The sequence below is a fragment of the Heloderma suspectum genome, chromosome 1 (assembly GCF_057233095.1).
Source record: "Heloderma suspectum isolate Gila_16-S chromosome 1, 16-S_ref, whole genome shotgun sequence".
Classification (NCBI taxonomy): domain Eukaryota; kingdom Metazoa; phylum Chordata; class Lepidosauria; order Squamata; family Helodermatidae; genus Heloderma; species Heloderma suspectum.
The window spans coordinates 168,783,988-168,804,656 of NC_139458.1; the positions used below are offsets into that span (position 1 = coordinate 168,783,988).

Consider the following 20,669-nt stretch of genomic DNA (forward strand, 5'->3'; position numbering starts at 1 on the left):
GTACCCTCATGAAACTGCAGGATCCCTTTAGATAAACCAGTTTGAAACCAGTTTAAAGTTGCAATGTAGATTGCCCCAAGGTGGAAAGGACATAGTACATCAATATTCTGCCAATTGCAGCAGCTGCCAATAACTATCCAAGCCCAGTTCAAGATGCTGGTTATTGCCATTGGTATGACCTGGGAGGGGACCACTGTTCAGGGTTGGGTCAAACAAACCCCCTCATTCAGACAAACCCCCTCATTCCTGATTGTCCCAGGGTTCCACCTAACATAGAGCTGTTCTATATGGTGTTATAGAGTGTGTGCATAGAGATGCTTCACAAACACATATGGCTGGCTGGAAGCATGGCTGGTGAGTGTGTCAGAGCGGGAAGGGGGCAAGGCTAGCCCACATGGCCTCACAATCACCTCACATGCTATTTAAATGTTTGTGGGGGTTTGTCTGAGCCCCATAACATGAGCCAGTGCACAGGTTCTGCACATACTGGAACATGAGAGCAAGTCTCAGACTCACGCATGCCGAACATCCATAGGAGATGTTACCTGAACCAATGCCTATGTACATTAATAAAGCCACACTTATTCAATTCAGTTATTACACAAAAGGGTCAGTTGATGATGTGGACAGGGTATACATATCCATGAATGTACCTGTGCAGTCACTGGATTATGTACGTTCTGTTGTTGTTGTTGTTCAGTCGGTCAGTCATGTCCGACTCTTCATGACCCCATGGACCATAGCACGCCAGGCCTTCCTGTCCTGTGCTCTCTCCCGGAGCGTGCTCAAGTTCATATTCATTGCATCGGTGATGCTATCTAGCCATCTCATCCTCTGCCATCCCCATCTCCTTTTGCCTTCAGTCTTTCCCAGCATCAGGGTCTTTTCCAGAGAGTTTTGTCTTTGCATTAGGTGGCCAAAATATTTGAGCTTCAGCTTCAGGATCTGTCCTTCCAATGAGCACTCAGGGTTGATTTCCTTTAGGATTGACTGATTTGACCTCCTTGCAGTCCAGGGGACTCGTAAGAATCTTCTCCAGCACCACAGTTCGAAAGCATCAATTCTTCGGCGCTCAGCCTTCCTTATAGTCCAGCTCTCACAGCCATACATTACTACTGGGAAAACCATAGCTTTGATTAGACGGACCTTTGTCGGCAAGGTGATGTCTCTGCTTCTTACTATGCTGTCTAGGTTTGCCATAGCTTTCAACTTACTCATACATCCCACTGCCTGTAGAATTGCCTACACACCCAGAGGCTGTGAACTGGGCCTTATAAAACCTCTCCCTTATGGATCTCCTCACCTATTAAGATGGTCAGCCAAGATGTTGCTCTATATTTCTTCTAGGCAAAAAGTAAGGCCTTTGCAGAGCCTTCTCACTTATACCCCTCAGCTATGGAACTCCATCCAGACTCCAGGCCAATCTACACTTATGTTTTTCCCACCGCTTCCAATAAGGTTTCACTGCTTGTCTTTCATACTACGCAGGACCTGCCTCGAATTGGGACCGGAATTTCCCACTTCCATGCTCCTGCTTTCAATACCCTGATATCCCAGTATTTCCCATTCATATGCTCTGCTCTTCTGTGTTCATTACCTTATAAGGTCATAGTCCCCTCCCATGCCTGTCCATATACGGTGGTGTTTGTATTTCCCTCACAGCTCTAGATGCCCCCATCTGGTCTTCCAGCTACTGATACCATAGCTTCCTTAGCACTGGAAGTTTTATCACCAATCAGAAGAGGGCTGGAGGTGCTATCTCTTGTCTGATCTGGGAAGCTCAGCCGGGTCATCCCTGGTCAGAATTTTGGATGGACCACCTGGAAATCAGGCTTCCTGCACTAAGTGGCGGGTTGGTCTCTCCCTTCAAATGACACTAACTTTTATCTCCTTCTATCCTCTGCTTTGACTTAAAAAAAAAAAATTAAGGATCACAATTGAGTGCCTTTACACATGCTGCCTTCCCCCACCCTTCCCCCCCATTCTCCCCTTAGCTTAACTGGTGCTGTAATGTTTCCTCATGGCCCCAATCCTGGGAACTCACTTACTTAGGAGTAAGCCACATTGAACTCAATGGAACTTACTACTGAGTAGACATAAGATCACCCTGTAAGTGATCTTTTTTAAAAAATATATCTTAAGGCATTATCTTTAAAACTTCAGATCTTTAAATCTTCAAAGAATAGTGGCTTCTCCAGCCTGATTTCCCTGCACACAAGCATAATTTTTTTTCACTGGGCAGTCTTCGAAGATGTAAGCAACCCCCACCCCCAATCTGAGCGTCTCCTGCCTCTGCATTTCTCAATCGGAGGGAGAAGAGGGTAAAGTGCCTCCCTGCAATGAAGGGAGACACCTCTGATCCCCCACCCAAAGTTCAGAAGCAATGTTCTCATTTGTTCCAGAGCACCCTATGGGGTTCAATGGGGCTTACTCGAGGCTGGCAGACTTACAGGGTGATCTTATGTCTACTCAGTAGTAAGTTCCATTGAGTTCAATGTGGCTTACTCCAGATTAAGTGAGTGCCCAGAATTGGGGCCACAAGAAAACATTACAGCACCAGTTAAGCTACTGGGAGAATGGGGGAGAAGGGTGGGGGAAGGCAGCATGTGTAAAGGCACTAAGTTGTGATCCTTAATTTTTAAAAAAAGTCAAAGCAGGGGATGTTGTTGTTGTTCAGTCGTTCAGTCGTGTCCGATTCTTCGTGACTCCATGGACCACAACACGCCAGGCCTTCTTGTCCTGTGCTTTCTCCCGGTGTGTGCTCAAGTCCATATTCATTGAATTGGTGATGCTATCTAGCCATCTCATCCTCTGCCGTCCCCTTCTCCTTTTGCCTTCGATCTTTCCCAGCATCAGGGTCTTTTCCAGTGACTTTTCGCATTAGGTGGCCAAAATATTGGAGCCTCAGTTTCAATATCTGTCCTTTGAGCAGTCAGGGTTGATTTCCTTTAGGATGGACTGATTTGACCTCCTTGCAGTCCAGGGGACTCGTAAGAGTCTTCTCCAGCACCACAGTTCGAAAGCATCGATTCTTCGGCGCTCAGCCTTCCTTATAGTCCAGCTCTCACAGCCATACATTGCTACAGGGAAAACCATAGCTTTGATTAGATGGACCTTTGTAGGCAAGGTGATATCTCTGCTTCTTACTCTGCTGTCTAGGTTTGCCATAGCTTTCCTCCCAAAGAGCGAGTGTCTTCTAATTTCATGGCTACAGTCACCATTTGCAGTGATCTCTTGGAGCCCAAGAAAATAAAATCTGTCACTGCTTCCATCCCCTTCTATATGCCAGGAAGTGATGGGGCCAGATGCCATGATTTTAGTTTTTTTAATGTTGAGTTTCAAACCAGCTTTTGCACTCTCTTCTTTCACCCTCAACAAGAGGCTCTTTAGATCCTCTTCGCTTTCTGCCATTAGGGTGGTATCGTCTGCGTATCTGAGGTTGTTGATAATTCTCCCAGCAATCTTAATTCCAACCTGTGATTCATCCAACCCGGCATTTCTCATGATGTACTCTGCATATAAATTAAATAAGCAGGGCAACAGTATACAGTCTTGTCGTATTCCTTTCCCAATTTTGAACCAATCGGTTGTTCCATGTCCGGTTCTTACTGTTGCTTCTTGACCCTCATACAGGTTTCTCAGGAGACAAGAAAGGTGGTCTGGTACTCCCATCTCTTTAAGAATTTGCCACAGTTTGTTGTGATCCACACAATCAAAGGCTTTAGTGTAGTAAATGAAGCAGAAATAGACGTTTTTTCTGGAGTTCTCTTGCTTTCTCCATGATCCAGCGAATGTTGGCAATTTGATCTCTAGTTCCTCTGCCTCTTTGAAACCCAGCTTGTACTTCCAGTAGTTCTCGGTTCACTTAGTGCTGAAGCCTAGCTTGTAGGATTTTGAGCATCACCTTGCTGGCATGTGACATGAGTGCAATTGTACGGTAGTTTGAACACACTTTGGCATTGCCCTTCTTTGGAACTGGAATGTAAACTGACCTTTTCCAGTCTTGTGGCCATTGTTGAGTGTTCCAAATTTGTTGGCATATATTGAGTGCAGCACTTTAACAGTATCATCTTTTAGGATCTTAAATAGCTCCGCTGGAATACTGTCATCTCCGCTAGCTTTGTTGTTAGTAATGCTTCCTAAGGTCCACTTGATTTCACTCTCTAGGATGTCCGGCTCAAGTTCAGTGACCGCACTATCATGGCTATCAGGGACATTCAGATCTTTCCTGTATAGTTCTTCTGTGTATTCTTGCCACCTCTTCTTAATCTCATCTGCTTCTGTTAGGTCCCTGCCTTCTTTGTCCTTTATCATGCCCGTCTTTGCACAAAACGTTCCCTTGATATGTCCGATTTTCTTGAAAAGATCTCTAGTCTTTCCCATTCTATTGTTTTCCTCGATTTCTTTGCATTGTTCATTTCAGAAGGCCTTCTTGTCTCTCCTTGCTATTCTCTGGAACTCTGCATTCAGTTGGATATATCTTCCCCTTTCTCCCTTGCTTTTCACTTCCCTTCTTTCCTCAGCTACTTGTAAAGCCTCATCAGACAGCCACTTTGTTTTCTTGCATTTCTTTTTCTTTGGGATGGATTGAGTTGCTGCCTCCTGAACAATGTTACGGACCTCTGACCATAGTTCCTCAGGCACTCTGTCTATCAGGTCTAAACCCTTAAATCTATTCCTCACCTCCACTGTATATTCATAAGGGATATGATTTAGGTCATACCTGAATGGTTTAGTGGTTTTCCCTACGTTCTTCCATTTAAGCCGAAATTTTGCAATAAGACGCTCATGATCTGAGCCACAGTCAGCTCCAGGTCTTGTTTTTGCTGATTGTATAGAGCTTCTCCATCTTTGGCTGCAAAGTACATAATCAATCTGATTTCGATATTGACCATCTGGTGATGTGCATGTGTACAGTTGCCTCTTGTGCTGTTGGAAAAGAGTGTTTGCTATGATCAGCGTGTTCTCTTGGCAAAACTCGATTAGCCTTTGTCCTGCTTCATTTTGTACACCAAGGCCATGCTTGCCTGTTATCCTGGTGATTTCTTGACTTCCTACTTTAGCATTCCAATCCCCTATGATGAAGAGAACATCTTTTTTTGGTGTTAGTTCTAGAAGGTGTTGTAGGTCTTCATAGAACCGATCAACCTCAGCTTCTTTGGCCTCAGTGGTTGGGGCATAGACTTGAATTACTGTGATGTTGAATGGTTTGCCTTGGATTCGTACTGAGATCATTCTATTGTTTTTGAGATTGCACCCCAGTACTGCTTTTCCCACCCTTTTGTTAACTATGAGTGCTACTCCATTTCTTCTAAGGGATTCTTGCCCACAGTAGTAGATACCATGGTCACCTGAATTAAATTCGCCCATGCTTGTCCACTTTAGTTTGCTGATTCCCAAGATGTCAATGTTCAATCTTGCCATCTCATGTTTGACCACCTCCAGCTTACCTTGATTCATTGATCTTATATTCCATATTCCTGAACAATATTGTTCTTTACAGCATCGGACTTTCTTTTCACCACCAGACACATCCACAGCTGAGTGTCCTTTCGGCTTTGGCCCAGCCGCTTCACTCTTTCTGGCGCTACGTGGAAATTCCCTCTGCTCTTCCCCAGTAGTATATTGGACACCTTCCGACCTGAGGGGCTCATCTTCCAGAATCATATCCTTTAGCAGCGGCAAGGGACAAGCTCTCACTGGGCTTCGAGCCCCAACAGGATGCTCGTGCCATCCCTACACACACACACACAGGGATAGAGGAAGAGAGAGACAGTGAGCGGGGAATCAGCAGAAAGAGGAAGAGTTTCTGCATCTCCAATGAGAGCCACCGTCTTTAGGAGTAGGAAAACAGCACAGCTCTCGAGTGTGAACCAAGCTCACACATTCAATCAAGAACCGCAATGAGGGAAATGGGTGAGTGTGGATAATCACGTTTTAATGCGAGGGCAGGTGCAATGTAGATCTGTCTTCCATCGCCTAAGCCCATTTCTTCAGATAGTCATGAGGTTGGTGATGCTTTTATATCATATAAACTATGGCTTAGGATTCCCGAGCTATTATTACAATAACATTTGGTGCAACTTTGCTATTGTATGGAGATTTTAAAATAATTATACAGTATGTAACCCACCTATTGGATCCATCTTCCAAGAAGTCCTGATGGCACATCACTCCCGCACAGCCTAAAGCTTGTCACCTAATTCACAAGTCCCCCATAATTTACCATGTGGCCTAAGCCATCTTTTGAGAATCAGTGATCTAAAGGGAATCCAAACTCTAAAGTTTTCAAGAACTGATAAGCTAAGTCACTTCTTCACCACTTCTTGTCTACATTGTAATTACTGACTTCAGTCATTATGATGATATCAGATAGTGTCGTGTTGCATCTTGGTTACATCCAACACCATGGAGACATTTCTGACATGAAGCCCACAATTGATACAATAGGACAAGGTGTCCATTGAAAATACCTGCTTTTAGCTGACTCTCAGTTAACGATAAGTGTATTTTGACATTTCTGTAGAGAATGTGAACCAGCAGGTAATTTCAGCCACTATCTCCATCAGCCCAGATGTCTTCTTGTTTGATTAGGGAGAAATCTGAGAATGGTGAGTTTTAAATTACCTTTGTTCACATCAGACCCATCAAGCAGGTGGGAAAACCTATCCAATCCAGTTGCTTCAACATGTCTCTCATTGACTCACGTCCCTCAACACTCCTGGAATATTAGAAACTATTCCACTGCCACATAGACATTAGGAAACCCAAGTGTACAACATTGTCGATTTTAGTTACTCTTGGAAACATTTTCCATACAAATGAAGAAATCCCTGAAGCAGATACATTACATGAGTGGGTTGTAACCTGGGAAAAAAGGAGATGTATTAAAATATGGTGAAATTACAAATGCAATATCACTTCACCATATTAATTAATCCTGAATGACTGCAGAATTTTTATATAAATGTGTATGACATACCTAGCATGCCAAATTAATTCTTTATTATCAGAGAGCTATTGCAATCAATACTAAATGAATTCATAATGATAAGTTACATAAAATAAAGAGCTACTGCAAAAACAATAAAAATGCTATCACTGTCAAAGCTAGAGCATGCTAATAAAAACCTGACCCATTAAGAGGGAGATGGATATGAGACTTACAGCATGATCCTATGCATGTTTACTAGAAGTAAGTTTGTCCGAGCTCAACAGAACTTATTCCCAGGTGTGTAAAGCTCTGCAGCAAACCATTGCCTTATACTACAAGGCTTATAGGGTACTTTGTCTTCATCCCAAACCTCTTACTATCCTCTTTTTCCTTCCTCCAACACCAAAAAGCAATGAAACCTAAAATAAATCTGATTTCCACATCCATGCATATCTTCTCACTTGCTGACATATAGCTGAATGAACAAACTGCCTCCACTGAAGGGCACCAAGCTCTTGAAGTGATGAAAGGTGACCAAAACGTTCTGTGAGTGGTGACTGTTTCACACATGCAAACTTTTGCTTGATTTCACTGTAACTGACGAATGATCCTGCATGAGCAATCCACCCAAAGTTTGGCCAGTGCAGTAGCCTCTTCGATTTGTTCTGAGTTCTAGTACTATAGCACACAACCAACACCTTAAAAAAGACAGACTCCTCCAGTTTCCACCCCATCCTCATAATGCTGACTGCATAACTCATAGGTCTTGTAATGGTCCCAGTAAACCATTTGGGTGGGCAGGAATCACTACTGGCCAAAGCTCCTTTGTATCCTCACAATGGGGGGGGGGGGGACTGGATACACTGCACCAAAGTGCATCCCCCTCTTCAAATAAGCACAACTCACCTGTGTGCTAAAGATAATATGTGTACGTGTGAACAGCTCCCACTGAAAATTATTATGCTTGAGGTGAGGGGGAATGAAAGCTCCAGGCTGTTTGACCTGTGAGGGCTGCTTCACACGTGCAACACATCACTCTTATGTTGCATCAGATGATGAATAACCAAGATAGAAACAGACCGTGGGAGCTGCAATGCATACAAGCAGAAGTCAGATGCCAGAGTGAGTAGCTTAGGGATGGAGCTTACGACATAGCTTAGTCAATGGCATCTTGAACTGAGCTGGGAGCCAACAAGGTGTCAAAGGAAAGCCTGGAACATGGGTGTAATGAGATGTGGATGACTACCCTTGTCAGAATGGGGAGCATTGCATTTTGCCCAAGCTTCCAAAGGGGAGTCCCTGATAACGTGCATTATAGCAAGTCCAGCCTTGACATTGTGAAGACTCAAATAAGGGTCTGTGGGACTGCCTCAGAGAGAAAAGGCAGCAGCACTAATACAGCATTTTTTCTTATTTATGTATTACATGTATACCCTGCCCTTCTTCCATTGTGGAACTCAAGGTGGCTACATGTGGTGCCCAGGTAGTCTCCCCTCCAAGCTCTGACTAGGCTTCGGTTCACCAAGGTGACCACCTCATGTGCCTTCCGACCACGCCCTGGGACCTGTAGCATCTGTAGCAGACTCAAATGACCTCAACCCGGTCCAGCCCCACAACTTCCACATATGAATGTCTTTAATACTTAGATAGAACATACAATATAGAATATAAGCAATAGAGTAAGGATTAGCAATGGAAGGCTCTGTGGCCAAATCTCTGCTGGGAAGGGGCTCTGCTGGCACTCGGTTGCCAAGCTGAAGGCAAAAGTGATGTGTAAAGGGAATGGCAGCGATGGCAACAGAATTTCCTAGTGACCACTTGGCTGGGAGGTGGGTGTCAGGCCTCGGCTCTATGATGCAATCAAAGAGTCACCCCGCAAGAAATCTAGTGGATGACGAGGGGCAATAATCACTGTGTGAGCAGTGGTGGTGTAGTGGAGCCAGGGCTCACAGGGACGCAGCACTGGCACCTTTTGATTCGCAAAGGTTGCTGACGTGATCTGCCACCCCCCTCAGGCTTTCCTGTGCGCCCTCTCAGCTTGGCTGCAATCCTCTCAGTAGCTGGTGGAGGAGGGGGTGAATTTTCCCAGCAACAATGTATTGTTCCCCATTGTAAAGCAAAGCATTTGGGGGTGACTCGGTCTTCAGTGGGCAATTAAGACCCTTCATCTCCTAGTGGAGATGAAAGCTGGTTTGCTGATAGGGATTAGCGCAGCTGCTTGAATTTTTGGCCTCTCCTTGTGGGGAGTGGCTATTGGGACCGTCGTGATGAGCACTGGCACTTCAGAATTCACCACTGCACCCTTGCATGTAAGACCTCAATGATGTATTTTCCTTGGCTGTGTTTCTCCATATGAAAAGGAAAAGCAAGCTATTATGCTACCTGCAAGGCTTTAAGCTGTGTTGTTCACAGACCATCGAAGGTTATAGATTCCTTTACCTTCTTTCTTTGGATTTTACTTCTTTCGGTGTCTGAGATTGTGTGTGTGTGTGTGTGTGTGTGTGCGTGCGTGCGTACGTGCGTGTTCACTTAAGCAGCTCAGTTCCATGCAGCAGCAGCAGCAACAACTGTCTGCCAGAGAGGTTTAGGGGAGAAGCAAACCTACCTTATTGAACATAATCGCTCCCCAGACAAAACAGGGCAGCTTGGGAGCATATAGTGTTTAGGAGGTCAGCTCCTGTGTTCAGATGCTCAAATTAGCAGCTCAGACTGCAATGCTTTTTTGAGCGCTCACTCGAGTTCGCGTTGCCAGTGCATGGCCCAGTGGAGTTTTGAGCAAAGCGAAAGGCACAACCAGGGAGACCGTCTTTAACAACCTTCCTTTTTAACTTTCGGCAGGGGAGGAGGGATGTATCAACATGCAGCAGATGTGCAGGGACCAAACTGAGCTCTTCCTCATGATTACCGTTGGATATACCTGGGGAGGTGAAATTTCATTCAGGAACCGGCATTCAAAGAGAGCAACGCTGAAGTCAAATGCGTATAACTAACAGCTTCCTTCTCATGTACAGTAATAATAATGCAGCATTTTATTTTCCTAGACCTGCCTCATGTGTAGAGAAAAGAGGCACAGTTTGACACATACCATCACCAACAAGCACAGCTAAGTAGGAGTGTTTGTTCTCAGCACCCTTTGTCATAAATATCATGAGATTTTGCATTTGAAGTTGGAGACGTAAGGATTCTCTCTCCTGTATCTTTACACTCCATTGCTTTGTGCCACTTGTTAATGCCCAAGGTTGTCATTAGACCTTCACATATCAATATGAAACCTTTACATGCTGTTGACTAAATGAGCTGCTATTATCTTTGTTTCTGAAAATAGGGTCCCTTTAAAAAAAAAAAAACCTTCGTTTATCAGTAACTAGGTATAGTCAATTACTCACCGGTATTGATCACAATATCTATAAGAGTTGCAAAGTACCTTTGCTCAAGGTCACTGTAAGGTCAAGTTATGATCAATATGAATTGACTGTCTGCAAATAAATTTAAGTAACTGACATAATTGCAAGGAATACCTATTTGAAATTAAGGTGGATCTCTCCACAGCCTCTTTGGGAGGTTTATGCGGTTAATTACAACACCCCTGAACAGTGAAAAACCAGAGGTGCTCAACAGGCTTTTGCCACTTTTTTGAACGCACACTCACAATTTATGCACTGACAAATACCTGAATAAACAATCTCAAATGGAAGGCCTTTTCTGCTGCTGATAAAATAGTAATTCAGTGGAACAGTCTATTCACTCACCTAAAGCTATCCTTCTGATGGCAGGCAAAGACCGCTTTATCAAGAAAGCCGTTGGCCCGTAGGTGGGTCTGTGGGTTGGGTGCTGTTTTTATTCATAGAATCGTAGACCCCTTCCAACCCTACTGTTCTATAAGGCCATTGAGTCCAACCCCCTGCTCAATGCAGGAATTCAAGTCAGAGCATCCCTGACAGATGGCTGTCCAGCCTCGTCTTGAAGGCCTCCAGTGTGGGAGAGCCCTCCACCTCCCTAGGGAATTGGTTCCATTGTCGTATTGCTCTAACAGTCAGGAAGTTTTTCAGGATGTTCAGCCGGAATCTGGCTCCCTGTTACTTGAGCCCATTATTCCGTGTCCTGCACTCTGGGATGATCAAGAAGAGATCCTGGCCTTCCTCTCTGTGACAACCTTTCAAGTACTTGAAGAGTGCTATCATATTCTGTTATGTTTTATTGTACTTTAGGGTACAACCCTATCGAGATAGTTGGTCACCTCTGACAGCCTCTGACATCAGAGATGATCGCCTATCCAATGCAGGGCGGCTGAAGCACAGAGGAGAGGGCTCCCCCCATGATCCAGCTGCCCTGCAGTTTGCATTACACACTGACTTTAGGCTTCTAAGTGTGGCTTCGGGGAGGGGGTTGGAACAGGGCTGGAAAATGCATAGGAAGCTGTCGAAAACAACTTCCATGGTCTCCTCCCCTCCCTGCCCCCGGGAATGCCCCATTTTTGCCCTCTCCATGCTCCATGTTACGAGCACAGAGATGCATGGAGGAGCAGCCCTCTCAGTTCTTTCTGTGCCAGCTACGAGGGGGAGGGGGAGGACACCTGGTTTCCCAGCTCTGAGCTCGTAGCACTGTCTACAAGCTCAGAGCCGGCAAACCGAAAAATCCTAACTCCCCCAGATACTGTCTAGGGACTAGGGATGTACGAAGGGACTTACCTTGTCCCGCAGCTTGCTTCACGGTGGGGGGGAGGCGCTTCGCTTCTCCCCCCGAAGTTCAGGCAAGGGGGGGAGGCGCCCCGCTTCGCCCAGCCGAAATTCAGGCCTGGGAGAAGCTCCCCGTCTCCCCGGCCGTGAAAAAAAAGTGGGGGGAAAAAAATGTGATAGGCTACGTGACGATTAACGTAGCCTATCACGGCTAGATTTCCAAAGTCAGCCGTGATAGGCTATGTAAATCGTCACATAGCCTATCACGGGTGACTTTGGGGGGGGGGAAAGCTATTTGCGTTGCCCTTATTTTCGCCGTAGTCTACGTAAATCTTTACGTAGACTAGACGTGCCAAAATAAGGAACGCAAATGGCGGCGCCCATGGGCCGCCGCCATTTGCGTACACGCTTTTTTTTTTCTTTTCCCAAAGTCACCCGTGACAGGCTACGTGACGATTTACGTAGCCTATCATGGCTGACTTTGGAAATCTAGCCGTGATAGGCTACATAAATCGTCACGTAGCCTATCATGGGTGTGTGTTGTTGTTGTTGTTTTTACTTTTTTATTTTGTAATGGCGGCGGTGGCAGGAGACCGGCCGCCACCCCCGCCCCCGACGAAATGCCGCCGAAGAGGGACATTCGGCCACGGTAAGTCCCATCCCAAGAGGGGGGCGGGGGGCCAGCAGAGAATTTCCCCAACACTTTCGGGGGGCCGAATGCGTCGGCACTCGGCCTCCCGAAGATTCGTGGAGAAATTCTCTGCCATCCCTACTAGGGACATAGGGTTCTTCTCCTCATGTATTTTATTGTTTTAATCTATTTAAAATTGCTTTGTAAGCCACCTTGACTGCAATTTTTGGAAGAAAGGTGGGGTATACATCAAACAAACAAAGCTGTAATCCTATATCCACTTACCTTTCTGAGTAGACATGTATAGAATTGCACTGCTCATGTTTCCAGCTGTTGTTGAGGAGTTTGAACATAAATGTGTAAAACTAGATACAGAGTGTTTACTGGGGGGTGTCTCCATGAGTGATTTGCTCCAAGCTGGCTACGTTTGGGGGTTGTTAGGGATACATGACATTTTGACCATCCAGCAGCCACCCCAGACCTTATCACGGAACGAACAGATTTCCTGAGACTGCTTAAAGTCATATTCTTTTCCTCAAGTCGGGTTCTCAGCGGTATAGCTGTTGTGTGCCCCAGCCCCTGCATTTACCTCGGGTGTGCTAGCCCTGCCCAGGGGTGTGCCTTTCGCCATGACCCTGGTCAAGGAGCCTTTCCTGCCCCTGTGTTTCCCAAGACAAAACAAATTAGTGTCTACTCAGAAGTAAGTCCCATTGTGCTCAATGAGGCTTGTCCCCTGAATGCCCACATCAGAATTTACAGAGATCCCCCTCAATTGAAATGGCACAGTTTAATGCACAAAGTCCCTAAAGGCTGTAAAGCACAATCTTGAGGCTCCGATTCTCCATTGTTTGGTTTATTGCCTTCAGAAGTTGTTATTTCACACCTTCATTATAGGGATCTTGAGCAGCATCGGGTTCAAGAGGGGGCTGGTTTCCCATCCCTGTGTCCTCCCCCGGTCTTTCCCAGCATAAGCATACTGTGTCTACTCAGAAGTAACTCCCATTGTGCTCAATGAGGCTTGTCTCCAAAATGTGCACTCCAGGGCAGCACTGAGATTCCCATGAATCAACGTAATGCATTTAGGAGCCTTAATGTCAAAGCTTCAGAGCTTCGATTGATCCAGCACAGCAGCTAGAACACTGTGTTCCTCCTCTACTGATTGTTTATTTAATGAAGTAAGTAATGTGTGGGAGGGGAGAGAGAGAAAAGGATATTGTTTGGCAGGGAGAACACTGTGTTCTTTTAATGATTGTCACTTTAAGAAAGTACATAATGCAGGTGCAGGGAGGGGGGAGAGAGAGAGAGAGTTATTTTTATCAAGACAAAAGGTGTTTCCCATTTCCCAGCACAAACATATCTGTGTCTGCTCAGAAATAACTCCCATTGTGGTCAATGAGGCTTCCTCCTGAAATGCAGCTGCATCTGGAGTTTCAGGGGAAAGGAGAAAGGGGGGAGGGGGAGCCTCTTTTATTGCTTGAGGAGCCCCTCCCAGGCAGATGATATTCACTCCAACCCCCACCCCACCAAAAAGTATGTTCTGTGAAGTGATTTTTACTGATGCAGAGCACTCGCTCATGGAGCCCTGCATGGAACAAAGCACAGCAAAGCTGATTCCTTTTTTTAAAATCCAGTACTCCTCCATTCGCTTCTCCTTCCATTGTTGTGGAAACACCTCCTAGGCTGCAATGGAATAATCTAACCCAATAGGAAACTTGTGGCCATAAATATTTTCTTTCGTAGATTTTTCTTCTACTTACTTATTTCTCATTGGTGGAAGTGTGTGGAAATTGCTGCTGTGTTTGCTAAATTTCTGGGAAGGATCTGACATTGTCGCAGCACAACGTCATTAGTGATTGGTAGTGCAATGGGGGGAAGTGGCAATCTCCTGCCGAATTTCAGTGGTAAGTCGCTGCTTTTTCTCTTTGTACTAGCAAGTGCTAAAGACATTGCGCTAGCATTGGTTTATGCTAGTGCAACATCATTAGTGCTAGCACTATGACACCACTGGATCCTACCCTCTGCCTCACTTCTGGTCGCTTAGTCATTGCACTGGTAGCTGTTTAAATTTCATTTTTAAGTGTTTGTCTGACCACTGTCTTACAGACCTTTACTTATTTCTTAAGCAGAATTAAAGCTGTAATTGCTGAGTATGGCTAGCAATTCATGGACCCTAAAATGCCTGAAATGCCTGTCAGGGCTGACAGATCTGCAGGTCCGGTTCTGGCAGCAAGTGATGTGCCCCATCTCCTCAACTGGACCACATGGTGAGCCTGATGATAGCACACCACCCTATCTATGCATGTCACCTTTCTCTCAGGCTGCTAGGCCTTTATGCAAATAAATCCTCTCCCAAGCATATCTGCAGATATCTCTTTCAAATTTATATACAGGTGGTCCTGAACTGTGAAAGAAAACGGTTCTTCAGAGAACTGTTCTTCACTCAGTAAAAGTAAAAATGCCACAAATCATAGAGTTCTTTTAGGCAGGTTCCAGGAATGTATGTGCACACAGCAGGAGTTCATAGTGTGTTTTTTTCCCCCTTTGAACTGTGATGTATGATAAACTACTTTTGAGATTCTCCCAAATTTAAAAAGCAGGTGGTGGTTGTTGTTGTTAGCATTTATATCGCACATTTTAACTTCGATTATTCAAGCACTTCGATGTGTGATTTTAATCATCCTTACATCAGTCCTATAAGATAGGTCATTATTATAATTATCTCCATATTGCAGGTTGGGGTGAAGCTGGGAGAACGGTAGACTGCCTCATAAGTTAATGGCTGCAGTACAGTTTGAATTAGGGCTAAAGAGGCCCTAATCAGTTCATGCAGCTACCTATGTCCTTTACACTCATAGTAAAATCGCCCATTTGTTGTTCAGTCGTGTCCGACTCTTCGTGACCCCATGGACCATAGCACGCCAGGCCTTCCTGTCCTGCGCTCTCTCCCGGAGCATGCTCAAGTTCATATTCATTGCATCCGTGATGCTATCTAGCCATCTCATCCTCTGCCGTCCCCTTCTCCTTTTGCCTTCAGTCTTTCCCAGCATCAGGGTCTTTTCCAGGGAGTTTTCTCTTCGCATTAGGTGGCCAAAATATTGGAGCTTCAGCTTCATTATCTGTCCTTCCAATGAGCAGTCAGGGTTGATTTCCTTTAGGATGGACTGATTTGACCTCCTTGCAGTCCAGGGGACTCGTAAGAGTCTTCTCCAGCACCACAGTTCGAAAGCATCAATTCTTCGGCGCTCAGCCTTCCTTATAGTCCAGCTCTCACAGCCATACATTACTATTGGGAAAACCATAGCTTTGATTAGACGGACCTTTGTCAGCAAGGTGATGTCTCTGCTTCTTACTATGCTGTCTAGGTTTGCCATAGCTTTCCTCCCAAGGAGCAAGCGTCTTTTAATTTCATGGCTACATTCACCGTCTGCGGTGATCTTGGAGCCCAAGAAAGTAAAATCTGTCACTGCTTCCATTTCTTCCCCTTCTATATGCCAGGAAGTGATAGGGCCAGATGACATGATCTTAGTTTTTTTTAATGTTGAGTTTCAAACCAGCTTTTGCACTCTCCTCTTTCACCCTCAACAAGAGGCTCTTGAGATCCTCTTCGCTTTCTGCCATTAGGGTAGTATCGTCTGCATATCGGAGGTTGTTGATAATTCTCCCGGAAATCTTAATTCCGACCTCTGATTCATCCAACCCGGCATTTCTCATGATGTACTCTGCATATAAGTTAAATAAGCAGGGTGACAATATGCAGCCTTGTCGTACTCCTTTCCCAATTTTGAACCAATCGGTTGTTCCATGTCCGGTTCTTACTGTTGCTTCTTGACCCTCATACAGGTTTCTCAGGAGACAAGAAAGGTGGTCTGGTACTCCCATCTCTTTAAGAATTTGCCACAGTTTGTTGTGATCCACACAATCAAAGGCTTTAGTGTAGTAAATGAAGCAGAAATAGACGTTTTTTCTGGAGTTCTCTTGCTTTCTCCATGATCCAGCGAATGTTGGCGATTTGATCTCTAGTTCCTCTGCCTCTTCGAAACCCAGCTTGTACTTCCGGTAGTTCTCGGTTCGCATACTGCTGAAGCCTAGCTTGTAGGATTTTGAGCATCACCTTGCTGGCATGTGAAATGAGCGCAATTGTGCGGTAGTTTGAACACTCTTTGGCGTTGCCCTTCTTTGGAATTGGAATGTAAACTGACATTTTCCAGTCTTGTGGCCACTGTTGAGTGTTCCAGATTTGTTGGCATATTGAATGCAGCACTTTAACAGCATCATCTTTTAGGATTTTAAATAGCTCAGCTGGAATACTGTCATCTCCGCTAGCTTTGTTGTTACTAATGCTTCCTAAGGCCCACTTGACTTCACTCTCTAGGATGTCCGGCTCAAGTTCAGTGACCGCACTATCATGGCTATCAGGGACATTCAGATCTTTCCTGTATAGTTCTTCTGTGTATTCTTGCCACCTCTTCTTAATCTCATCTGCTTCTGTTAGGTCCCTGCCTTCTTTGTCCTTTATCATGCCCATCTTTGCACAAAACGTTCCCTTGAGATCTCCAGTTTTCTTGAAGAGATCTCTAGTCTTTCCCATTCTGTTGTTTTCCTCGATTTCTTTGCATTGTTCATTTAAGAAGGCCTTCTTGTCTCTCCTTGCTATTCTCTGGAACTCTGCATTCAGTTGGGTATATCTTCCCCTTTCTCCTTTGCTTTTCGCTTCCCTTCTTTCGTGAGCTACTTGTAAAGCCTCATCAGACAGCCACTTGGCTTTCTTGCATTTCTTTTTCTTTGGGACGGATTTCGTTGCTGCCTCCTGAACAATGTTACGGACCTCCGTCCATAGTTCCTCAGGCACTCTGTCTATCAGGTCTAATCCCTTACATCTATTCCTCACCTCTACTGTATATTCATCAGGGATATGATTTAGGTCATACCTGAAAGGTTTAGTGGTTTTCCCTACGTTCTTCAATTTAAGCCGAAATTTTGCAAGAAGCAGCTCATGATCTGAGCCACAGTCAGCTCCAGGTCTTGTTTTTACTGACTGTATGGAGCTTCTCCATCTTTGGCTGCAAAGGACATAATCAATCTGATTTCGATATTGACCATCTGGTGACGTCCATGTGTAGAGTCGCCTCTTGTGCTGTTGGAAAAGAGTGTTTGCTATGATCAGCATGTTCTCTTGGCAAAACTCTATTAGCTTTTGTCCTGCTTCATTTTGTACACCAAGGCCATGCCTGCCTGTTATCCCGGTGATTTCTTGACTTCCTACTTTAGCATTCCAATCCCCTATGATGAAGAGGACATCTTTTTTTGGTGTTAGTTCTAGAAGGTGTTGTAGGTCTTCATAGAACCGATCAACCTCAGCTTCTTCGGCCTCAGTGGTTGGGGCATAGACTTGAATTACTGTGATGTTGAATGGTTTGCCTTGGATTCGTACTGAGATCATTCTATCATTTTTAAGATTGTACCCCAGTACTGCTTTTCCCACCCTTTTGTTGACTATGAGTGCTACTCCATTTCTTCTAAGGGATTCTTGCCCACAATAGTAGATATGATGGTCACCTGAATTAAATTCGCCCATGCCTGTCCATTTTAGTTCGCTGATTCCCAAGATGTGGATGTTCAATCTTGCCATCTCATGTTTGACCACCTCCAGCTTACCTTGATTCATTGATCTGACATTCCAGGTTCCTAAACAATATTGTTCTTTACAGCATCGGATTTTCTTTTCACCGCCAGACACATCCACAGCTGAGTGTCCTTTCGGGTTTGGCCCAGCCGCTTCACTCTTTCTGGCGCTACTTGGAAGTACCCTCTGCTCTTCCCCAGTAGCATATTGGACACCTTCCGACCTGAGGGGCTCATCTTCCGGCGTCATATCTTTTAGCCTTGTGATACGTTCCATGGGGTTTTCTTGGCAAGAATACTGGAGTGGGTTGCCATTTCCTTCTCCAGTGGACCACATTTTGTCAGAACTCTCTGCCATGACATGTCCGTCTTGGGTGGCCCTGCATGGCATAGCTTATGGCTTCACTGAGTTACGCAAGCCCCTTCGCCACAACAAGGCAGTGATCCATGAAGGGGGATCTCTTTTTTCCCAGCCATCCTTAAGATTGAAAGCCAGTGTGGTGTAGTAGTTAAGAGTCCAGGACTGGGATTCAGGAGACCTGGGGTCAAGTTCCCACAAGCTCACTGGGTGACTTTGGGCCAGTCACAGACTCTCAAACTAACTGACCTCACAGGGTTGTTGTGAGGATAGAATGGAGATGAGGATCATGTATGTTGCCTTGGGCTCCTTTGAGGTAAAGGTGAGATATAAATGTAATAAATAAATATATTCATGAGTGTGATGTTAAGATCAGTTGAATTTACCTGAATGTTTTAAAATGTGATTGCAGGAAGCAGCTAAAGATGGCCTATTCTCCTGATGTAATCTCCAGTTATACAGAAGATACATCCCAAAGCTCAGAAGGAGCAACATCTAACTTTAAACAAAAAATAACAACCCCATGCTGAGAATCAACTGTAATTGCTTCTGAAATAATATCTTCCCATGACAGATTCTTCCCCTTATCCTGCAAATGACAGGTCAGGTTGTCAAGACATGTAAGTGTGTGTGTGTGTGTGTGTGTGTGTGTGTGCCTGCATGCCTGCATGCAAGCAGCCAGGAGTACCTGCCACTGGTGGCATACAGCCCCCAGTGTGTTTGTCTGGAGCCAATTTGGCCCTCAGGCCTAAAAAGGTTTCCCCAGCCCTGGTTTACGGCATGTTTAGAAAAGGGTGGTGGTTGAGACAAGTTGCCAATCTAACTTTACAACCACCAGACGAGCCACAGCAGTTTACCACACTTGAAGAGAGAAAGTGTTATATTTGATGCTGTTTCCCTAAAAGCGTTTTTCAGAGCTTGCTTTGATGATGACACTCAAAATAGTTTTTCCCAGGCCAAACAACCAGAATGAAGGTGATGGGGGCAGGGGAACAGCTCACTTGCTTTGCTTCACATAAGCACAACCAGCAAGGTGAGGTTGCCAACTTCTGAGGAGCAGAATAAATTGCAAAAACTGTATATTCACTCCTGCGGCTGGTGCTGGCTGGCCCACAGGGTGGAGAGAGCCAAGCTAGGCATTTTACAGCAGCTGAGTGTTACCGTCTCCCAAGTTTGGGTTTTGTTTTTGTTTTTTAAAAATGAAAGCAGCTGCAGGAGGCTATGAACGACAATGACAGCCTCGAATCCTTATGTGGCATCCTCAGGCAGTGAGTCCAAACAAGGGCCACCACCAGCACCTGCCTTCCAACCCCCCCGACCCCCTTGCCCTGCAATATTTTTTCTGGGTAGCTACTACTTAAGTTTACCACAGTTCCAACAAGATACTCTTGCTCCACTGTTGGCCAGCACCCGTCAGAGCTGTTCCAGCCTCCGGCACTGGGTAAGTCCACTGCGGGGACACTGAGGGTGCTCAGACCATCAGCGGGGGAAACAGCACAGTGTTGGTTGTTTCCCCCACCCTCGCATGTGCTAGTCACACAACTTGGATTACCCTAATTATCTGCAGCATGCAAACCTGGCATGTGGCATAGCCAAGACTTTTCACCCACCCTACAACCCCCACTGCAAGCCATGGGTTGTAGGGTGGGTGGAAAGTCACCACGGCTGTGCCACATGCCAGGTTTGGATGACACAGCAACCCACAGTGCAGGTAATCAGGGTAGTCCCAGTCGCATGACCGGCACATGTAGGGGAGGGGGAAGCGACCAATGCTATGTTGTTTCCCTGGCCTCACCACTGACTGGGTTCACACAACACAATAACCCACTCTCAAGGGTTCAGTGTGGGTTGTCGTTGAACTGTGGGTTGTTGCTGAAACATGGCTTCTGAACCCAGCTGTGATAACAAATCATGGTTTGTTAACCATGAACAACCCTCAGTTCACAACCCAACAACAAACCATGGATTCTCTTCACAGGTCGTTCATGGTTAACAAACCATGGTTTGTTATCACGGCTGGGTTCAGACAACATGATAATCCATATTTCAACAACAACCCACGGTTTAACAACAACCCACACTCAACTCATACTCAACCCTTGAATGTGCATTATCATGTTGTCTGAACCCAATCACTGGAATAGGAAAGGGCCTAGACGAGGGCTCTATACCAGGAACCCCCTCAAGCCTAGAGGTGGCCCTGGGCAACAGAGGGGAGCTGTTTCACCCTTCACCTTCCAACTGTTTTTCTTCCCCTTGTGGAAGAAAAAATCTACGGGTCCCCCCAAAAGCAGCTTGGTGGAGGAACAATTATCAACAGGAACAATTATCAACAATTATCGCTGGGAATTTGGCAGCAGGATAGCAGTGGGGGCTGCGCCACAGCAGACCATAAGAACATAAGAAGAGCTCTGCTGCATCAGACCAAGGCTCCATCTAGTCCAGCAT

General features: G+C 45.4%; 1 protein-coding gene across 1 annotated transcript in view; it reads left to right on the forward strand.

Annotated features, from left to right (window-relative positions):
- ARHGAP15 (Rho GTPase activating protein 15) overlaps positions 1–18,652 on the forward strand; it is a 711,254-nt gene extending 692,602 nt beyond the window's left edge. The window contains exon 15 of the mRNA XM_084809673.1: positions 18,634–18,652. The gene's annotated coding sequence lies outside the window, so the exon portion shown is untranslated. The remainder of the gene's footprint in view (positions 1–18,633) is intronic.
- Positions 18,653–20,669: the final 2,017 nt, after the last annotated feature.